Consider the following 9,481-nt stretch of genomic DNA (forward strand, 5'->3'; position numbering starts at 1 on the left):
TGCAGAGGCCCCGTTTCCACATGGGGATGGGGGACTGTCCCCTGGAGCCGCAGCCCAGCGACAGCCTGCACCCCTCCAGCTCCCTTGGCCCCCTCCACCCGTGGCCTCCTGATTGCCCTGCCCCTTCTCTGGGCTCCGGCCTCATCCTGGCTCACCTCCATGGGTCCCTGGCAGCCCAAGCCCACACCTCCACCCTGGGCGTGCTCGCGGTTTCTGCGGACACCGTCAGACTGGGTGGCAGGGTCCCTAACAGACCCTTCGCTGGGGCCTTCAGGCAGCCCCTGGTCCTTGTGCCCGTGTGGGCCTGCAGGACCTGGTCTTACAGGGTCGTCCTGCCATGGGACTCGGCCACTTTTGTGAATGAAAGAAGTCACCGCTGATGGTCACACAGGGCAACAGGCACCAACCAGGACTGTCCCAAGAAATTGGGGACAGCCACCTGCTCCGATTGCCCACGCAGACCCCTGCCCCACCCCCCAGGGGCCATCCTGGGGCCACGCTGACCCAGCTGGGCGGCTCTGGCCACACCTTGCCCCCTGGGGAGCCCGTTTCCCCCTCTGCACACAGTGGCCAGGAGGGGATGTGGGAGGGTGCTCTGTCCACGGAGGGCGCCCCCGCCCCTCCCACTTGCTGACTTTGGAGCAGCTGCTCCACATCAGGTGGGATGCTGGGCGTTGGGGGAGCCGCAGGGACACCCCCGCCCTGGTGCTGCCCTCCTGGAGCTTGTGTTCCGGCAGGACATCGAGAGGCAGAAGGCAGACGCGAAACAGATAACACAGACAGACACAAAATCCCACCCGTGGGGATGCCACCAAGGGAACCCGGCGCCGTAGGTGCCAGGGGGCTTCTGGGAGGGCCCAGAGCAGGGGCGGCACGTGTTCAGTCCCAGTGAGGGGAGTCGTGGGGGAAGGTGGGCTTTGGGGGGGGGATGGGGCCCCTTGCAGGGCTTAGTGGGGCTCGGTGAGGCCCCTTTTCTCTTCCCGCTGTGTTGAGGAGGATGCTGTGGGGGGGGGCGAGGGGTCAGTGCAGGGGCGGGTCCTGGGGCCGGAGGGGTCGGGGGAGCACCTGGACGCCTGGCTGATGGCGCTGGGCCCAGCCACACTCTGGCTCTTTGGAGTATCCCTGGCCTGGTGTGGGGACAGGCAAGCTGGGTCCTGTCTGGGGCGGGCAGGAGATGGCCCTCGTCCAGAGGGAGAGAGAGGTGCCCCAAGGGGTCAGACTCGCTTGGCCATGAGCTGCTGGGCCGGCCCTGGGCCACGTTGTCAGCGAGGGTTGAGGGTCGATCTCCGCAGTCTTCTCCCCAGGTGTCCTTGGCGTCTTCTCGCCAGAGGTGTCATGGGAGTGGGAGGGTCCTCGCTCCCTGGGGCAGCCCAAGCCCAGGCCCAGGCACATGGGGGGCAGCTGGGCTGGCTCCCAGCTCCGCAGAGGGGAGCTCCGCCTCCAGGACAGGAGGGCCAGGCCTTCTCCGCAGCCTCAGTCCCTGGAGGCTTTGTCCGCTGGGGCCTGGGGTCTTCCGGTGATTTGGAACGAGTGCCTTAATTAGGCTGGTGGGAAGCCCGGGCCTGAGGATGGCAGCAGCGGGCACAGGACGGGCGCTGCAGAGAACGCAGGTGGCGCTGTCAGTGGTGGGCCTTCTCCCATGGCTCTGGGCTGATGGCCCCCTTGCTGAGAGGCCTCTGGGGGTCGTGACTCCCCTTTCCCTGTGGGATGGGTGGCGTGCAGCCAATGGTTGACTGACATGGGGTTCGGGGTTCAAAACTCCAGTCCCCTGGCCTCAGGGTGGGACGGCCGTGGGGCGATTCAGGCTCCATCACCCCTACCGGATCGGCAGAGGCAGATGAGCTGGAACCCGTCCCTCTGTGTCTTTCTCCGGCCCCTCCCTTCCCTCACTCCCCTCCTCTAGAGGCCCCGCCCACCCCAGCAAATGGCCAACACAAGACCCCGTGAGGTCGGCTCCCAGGAAAACTGCTAGCCAGCCCAATGCTGCTGTCGTGGAGAAGGAATGAGGAGCGAGCGCACAGGAGGCTTTCCCTGCCCCGCCTCTCCGTGAGCCGCTGGCGGTGGTCTGGGGAGGCCGCAGTGTGGGTTTCTGTAGAGCAGGGGCTTCTGAGCGTTACGTGTAGCCTGGGCCTGGGCTTCCTCTTCCTGTGGGGTAGAGTGATAACTAGGGACTCAACACAAAGGGTGCTAGCTTAGGGTCCCTTAGGAAACTGAGGCCCAGGTGGGAGGCCTTCTCCAAGGGCCCAGGCCCCCACCCCAAACACAGGCGCCTACTGGCAGCTCCCGGGAGAAGGACAATCCGGCCTTGAACCCAGATGGGAACTGTCCTTCCTTGAGAAACCCCACCAGGATGCTGCAGGCACCGTAGGTGTGCTGAGGCCGTCAGCACGCGGGCCTGTGGGACAGACCTCAGGCAGGAGCAGAGCAGACGGGGCCCTTCAGTGCGTTTGCGCACAGCTGTCCTCTGCTCACAGCCACAGGCCAAGCAGGGCCCCCACTCACGGGGCGGCACGCTGCCTGCTCCCCACCTGCCACTGTCCTGCTGGGCCGTCCTGGGCAAGGAGCTGGCCTCTGTGAGTGGATGTGAGCACGTGCAGCGTGTGCATGTGTGGGAACCACAGCCTCGACTGGGGGAGGCCAACCGTCTAGCACAGGGTTTTAAACGTGCTTATTAATGTGGTTGTTCATTGGCTTGTTTGCTGCTTTCATGAATATTTATCAGTGTTGCTGCAGTGACATTTCCTGGGAGGAGGTGAGAATGGGAGGGGAGGACGGGACGTCAGAGGGGAGCTGACAGGCAGAGGGAGCAGAAGTGGGGGCCCCAGCCCCAGCGGGGGGCAAAGAGGGAGCTGGGGTGGGGACCCCAGGAGAAGGGACAGGAGACCTGGTCCAGGACCCACCAGCATGATTCAGGAGTGGGCAAGGATGCGTCGGGACTGTCATGTGCCTTCTGTGGAGTGACAGGTCCTTCACCATTCACGTGGGTGTTTATTAAACACCAGCAGTTAGCACTGGCTTGCTGTGTGCCAGGCCCTGTTCTGAACATCCACTTTTTTAATCCTTACAGACAACTCAATACGAAGGGACTAGTCTCCCCATTTTACAAACAAGGAAACCAAGGCACTGGGATTGAGTTACATGCCCAAGTCATGCAGTTGTGCACAGAGCTGGGATCTGAGCACAGTCAGCTGGTTGCAGAGCCCCAGCCCTTAACCACTGCACCATCCTTGGTGCATGCAGTGGACACTCAACAAATATCTGCTGAATGAATGAATGGATGGATGGATGGGTGGATGGGTGGATAATGTATGTGTGGGTGATGGATGGATAATGGATGGATGTATGGATGGATGAATGGATGGATGATGGATGGGATAGATAATGGATGATGGATGGGTGGATGGATGGATAATGGATGAATGATGGATGGATGATGGATGGATGGATGGATGATGGATGGATAATGGGTGGATGTATGGATGGATGAATGGGTGGATGGATGATGGATGGATGGATAGATGGATGGATGGATGATGATGGATAAAGGAGGATGGCTGGATGGCTGGATGGATGATGGATGGATGATGTATGGGATAGATAATGGATGATGGATGGATGGGTGGGTGGGTACTGGCTGGATGATGGATGGGTGGATGGATGATGGATGGATGGATGGATGGATGGATGGATGGATGGATGGATGGATAGATGGATGGATGATGTATGGGATAGATAATGGATGATGGATGGATGGGTGGGTGGGTACTGGATGGATGATGGATGGGTGGATGGATGATGGATGGGTGGATGGATGGATGATGTATGGGATAGATAATGGATGATGGATGGATGGATGGGTAATGGATGGGTGGATGGATGGATAGATAGATGGATGGATGATGATGGATAATGGATGGGTGGATAGATGGATGATGGATGGATGGGTGGATGGATGGATGATGATGATGGATAAAGGATGGATGGATGGATGGATGGATGGATGATGGATGGATGGATGGATGGATGATGGATGGATGGATGGATGGATGATGATGGATAAAGGATGATGGATGGAAGGCTGGATGATGGATGGCTTTGAGGTCCCATGCATCCACTGCCTAATTTGCTCACTGTGTAACCCTGGCCAAGTTGACCAGCCTCTCTGTCTGCCCCTTGTTACATGAGGGTGGTGGAGACATGTTTTGACATGGCAGACTGGTAGCCCAGGCATGAGTTTCGTGTGGCTCACACAGTGTTTTAAGCAATTTCAGTGGCTTGTCAAAATGGAAAAATATGGAGATTTCATGGAAAGTTCCAGATTCCAGCTGTATGTGAAAGAGATGGTTCTCTTGCTCTGGGGGCTGCTTTCTGTCACCTGGGGCCCTACCTCGCTGCAGCGAGGGGGGCTGCACCTGCCAGCTCTCCCCTGTCACGCCTGGCCTGGGTAAGCGAGTGAGACTCTGCTGTAAAGCATGTGTACCTGAGGCCTTTTCTGGAAGAAGAAAGAGCGGACGTTCATTGAGTGCTTCCCGTGAGGCCGACACTTGGTTTCTTCACGCCTTTGGCATGTCTGTGAGCTGGTTCCCTGTGGTCACCCAGGATGCCTGTGACACGGGTCCAGGGAACAGCGAGGGGCGTGGCCTGCCGGCACCACCCATTTTGTGGATGGAGACACTGAGGCCCCAGGGCTTACACGGCTTCCCCAGGATCACACTCGTGAGTGGCAGAGCTGAGTCTGGGGTCCAGGGCGGCCTGACTCCCCCACCCCCAGTATCAGCTGCCTCTGGTTAGGATGCCGTAACCCTTGGCAATCCCAGGCCGTCTCTGGCTCTGCATGCAGGAGTCTCTGTTCCACCGTCTCCTGGAAGGCTCTGCTTTGTCCCCTGTCCTGACCCTTCATGGCGGGAGCTCGGAAACGTTTAATTGAGGTATTACACACAGGTAGCAAGTGCACATGTCTAAGTGTGCAGCTCAGAGGCTGCTCACACACGTAGACTCCGGAACACGCCGGGGTCAGCATGCAAAGCACAGCTTACAATGACCTTTGTGTTGTTTTTAAACACTGTCTCCCGTCCACGGCCCAGCTAGCTCCTTGTCCCCACGATGTCCCCATCACCTTGGGGACATCCTCCAAGATACACCGTCACTCCTGTTTGAGCAAAGGTGTGAGGACCTGCCTCAGGGTGAGTGCAGGTCTCCTGGCCTCAGCGGGGCTGTCCAGGGCAGGGGGTGAACAGGACCTGTGGTCTCTGACGGGGTGGCTGCAGGATCATTCATCCCTTCAGTAACTTCAGCTAAACGTGGTTGGCGTTTATCTGGACTTTCAGCATGGATGTGGTCACCTAACATTGAAGAGTATCAGTTGTCCTCAAAACTGTGTTCAAACCCTTCTGGGTAAGTGTCTGTGTGACTAGGGGCTGGATGTGTCTTCTGGAACTTAATTGCAGACGAACAGGCTGTAAGATAACAAAAGGTGTGAGTGTGTTGACATCAGTATAAGGCCTTCTTTGCTTTGAAGGTCACTGAAGAAGGTTCGCAGACAGGTGGCTGGTTGGGGAGGATCTTTGCGACGTCTACCCTGATGGGACTTGGATCTGTGCTGGTCGCTACGTGCGTTGACCGCATAGTGTCTGCGGGGCAAGTCCTGCAAATGAACTAGAGCAGCAGAGGAAAATAGGCAAAGGCCCAGTCGGGAACCATAGGAAACCAGACTCACCACCACTCAGAGGAACACGGGTTCAGACGACAGGAGAACCTGTCAGTTTCCCCTGCTCAACCGATGAAAACGGGAGCCAGTGGATGTGTGGCGTGTGCTGGGGGGCTGCAGGGACCTCAGGTGCGAAGCAGGTGGGCCCAGCACCAGGAGGGAGCTCTCACGGCACCTGGTCGGGGCGAGCGCTCACCCATGGCCTGAGCCAGCCAGCCACTCCCGGTTGGTCCACGTCCATCCCTGAGACCTCACGCCCTGCGGGCAGACAAGTGCCTGCAGGGTCCTGCGGGGATGGGGGTGGTTAGGAGAGAGTCGCACAGACAGGCCGGTCCCCTGACAACATGGAACAATCCTAAAACCAGCTGTTGGTGGGGAAAAACACACAGCGTGAGGCTCAAACGTAATACTGGTTACATAAATTAAAATACCCACGGGAGAGCAGCGCTCACTTTAAAAGCACACGTACAGAGCACACCTGTCCAGCACAGGCCGGTCACCTTGAGTGGCAGGGGGAGGGGACAATTACTAATAGCCGGAAAGGGAGGAACCTTCTAGGGCCCGACCATGCTAATCAGCTACAGAGTGAGGACGGTGGTTAATGCAGCCCTCCACCCCTGAGGTCCAGTTTCCAAAACAAACACACGAAAATTACAGAATTGCCTCAGGATTTTATATATATATATCACATCTTTCTTATCCATTCATCCATTGATGGACACTTGGGTTGTTTCCATATCTTGGCAATTGTAAATAACGCTACAGTAGACCTAGGGATGCATGTATCTTTATGAATTAGTGTTTTGTTTCCTTTGAATAAATGCTCAGAAGTGGGATTGCTGGATCATATGGTGGTTCTAGTTTTAATTTTTTGAGGAAGCTGCCCACTGTTTTCCACAGCGGCTGTGCCCGTTTACGTTCCCACCAGCGGTGCATGCGTAGGGTTCCCTTTTCTTCACATCCTCGCCAGCTTTATTTCCTGTCCTTTTGATAATAGCTATCCTTTTGTTTTGGCCGTGCCATGCAACCTGCAGGATCTTAGTTCCCCGACCAGGGATCGAACCTGTGCCCCCTGCGTTGCGAGCGTGGAGTCTTAACCACTGGATTGCCAGGGAAGTTTCTGCCGCAGGATTTCAAAGAACTTAAACTTGTTCTAAAATGTGCGTGTAAGACTACAGTAGTTCAGATAGTGACGTTCATTTTGAAGAAGCGGAGCAAAGAGGCTCAGTTCGCTCCAGCAGATTTTAACACATCCTGCAAAGCCAGGGTCAGAGACAGGATGGCAGGAGTGGACACGGTCTGTAGATGCTCCAGGCCGGCTGGGGAGGCAGCAGGATGCCTCTGAGCTGGGGTCCACGTCCCCTTCCCAGCAGGAAGGCCAGGTAGCAGCCAGGAGGATGGGGCCCAGGCCGGCCTGACAGACCCCTCCCCCACACCTCGCTTCTCCACGGTGAGCTGCACGCCCACCCCATCGTTCGTGCTTGGACCAAGCAAAGATTTCAGGGAACTTCCACGCATCTTACAATCGGCATGAAGTCGCCGCTGCTTCCGTCACCCGCTCCGTCACCGGCCATCACAATCCACCTGTCACTGAGCGTTTGCTCTGTGCCTGGTGCCACTCTGAGCACTTGATACAGGCTCACCCGTTTTGTCCTCCCCACCGAGCTGCGTGGCAGGAACCATTTCAGGGGTGGGCAGCATTCTTAGTCCTGCCTTCCAGTTAAGGAGCCTGGTGAGTGGCTGTGGCTGGACCCTGGCCTGAGCAACCCAAGTCCATGCGGCCACCCACCTCGCGAGGGCAGCCCACGTGACAGGGTTGGGATGGTTCCACAGTCCCTCTCCACTGCCGGGAGCTCCGCGTCCCTCAGGAAGGGTCCCAGTGGGCCATGCCATTGGCACAGTACCAGTCAGAGGCCCCAGAGGGGTGCATCCACCCTGGGAGCACCCCGACAAGCCATGAGGGTGCAGGAAGATAACACTGGAATTGCCTCAGAAAAAGCAACCTGAATTAGACATTACATAGACACTAGAACACATACTGGTGTGCATATACTGAGGTGCATGCTCCAGTGTTTTATCTGATGGAGAAGTGAAACAAAATGTCATAGACATCAAGGAAATGTAAATTAAAACTAGTGAGATACTGCCACGCCCCGGGAGGATGGTTAGAACTAAAAGGATGTATCTGTCTGCTCTCACCACTTCTATGCAGCTTTGTGTTGGAGGTTCTAGCCAGGGAAATTAGGCAAGAAACACAATAAAAGGCATCTGGTTTGTAAAGAAAAAAGTAAAACAATTCCTCTTCATAGACAACATGATCTTGCATGTAGAAAACCCCAAGGAATGCCCCACATGACTATTTGAGCTAAAAAAGAAGTTCAGCAGGGTTACAGGATACAAGATCGAATGTAGTTTTCTTCACTAGCAGCGAGCGATCCAAAATGAAATTAGGAAAACACGTTGTTTACAGTAGCATCAAAAAGAATAAAACGCTTAGGAATAAATTTAAAGAAGTGCAAGTCCTGTGCACTGAAAACTACAAAGCATTGTTGAAAGAAATTTAAAAAGACCAAAGGAAACGGAAAGACATCCCATGTTCATGGATTGGAAGACTTCATATTGTGCAGATGTCAGTCCCCCCTAATTGGTTCTGCAGATTGAACACAGTCCCTGTGAAAATCCTAGCTGCCTTTTTTGAAGAAGTTTACAAGCTGGTCCTAAAATTCTGTATTAGTCTGGGTTCTCCAGAGCAGTAGAAACAGTAGGGTGGATAGCTAGCTACCTAGCTATCTGTTTGTCTATCTAGAGATTTATGTTAGTGAATTGGCTCACGCGATCGTGTGGGCTAGCAAGTCTGCCTCCCGCAGGGCAGGCCCTCAGGCTGGAGACCCAGAGAAGAGCTGATGTTGCACGTGGAGTCCAGAGGCGTCTGCAAACAGACTTCCTTCTTCCTCAGGGGACCTCCCTCCATCTTTTTTCCTTGAGGCCTTAAAGCCCTGGGATGAGACCCACCCACATCATGGAGGGTCATCCGCTTCGCTCAGAGCCTACTGATTTGAATGTTAACCACGTCTAAGAAACACCTTCACAGCAACATCTAGTCTGGTGTTTGGCCAAAACCTGGGTACCATGGCTACCATAGCTTAGTCAAGTTGATGCATAAAATTAACCACCACAAGCTCTTATCGAAATGCAAGAGACCTGTAATAGGCAAAACAGTCTTGAAAAAGAAAATGTTGGAAGGCTCACACTTCCCAGTTTCAAAACTTACTACAAAGCTACAGTAATCAAGGGCTTCCCTGGTGGCGCAGTGGTTGAGAGCCTGCCTGCCGATGCAGGGGACACGGGTTCGTGCCTCAGTCCGGGAAGATCCCACATGCCGCGGAGCGGCTGGGCCCGTGAGCCATGGCCACTGAGCCTGCGCGTCCGGAGCCTGTGCTCCGCAACGGGAGAGGCCACAACAGTGAGAGGCCTGCGTACCGCAAAAAAAAAAAAAAAAAAAAAAAAAAAAAGCTACAGCAACCAAGACAGTGTGGCACTGGCATAAGGGCAGATGCATAGACTGGAATTGGAAGTCCAGAAATTAATCCTTACATCTACAACCAACTGCCTGTCAACAGAGGTGCAAGTGCATCTTTTCCCAAACTATCCTGGGACAATGGGAGGTCCACATGCAAAACAATGAAGCTGGACCCCTACCTTACAGCATGTACAAAAAGTATCTCAAAATGCATCAAAGATCTAAATGTAAGAGCTGAAACTATGAAAATAGAA

The sequence above is a fragment of the Orcinus orca genome, chromosome 10 (assembly GCF_937001465.1).
Source record: "Orcinus orca chromosome 10, mOrcOrc1.1, whole genome shotgun sequence".
NCBI classification, from domain to species: domain Eukaryota; kingdom Metazoa; phylum Chordata; class Mammalia; order Artiodactyla; family Delphinidae; genus Orcinus; species Orcinus orca.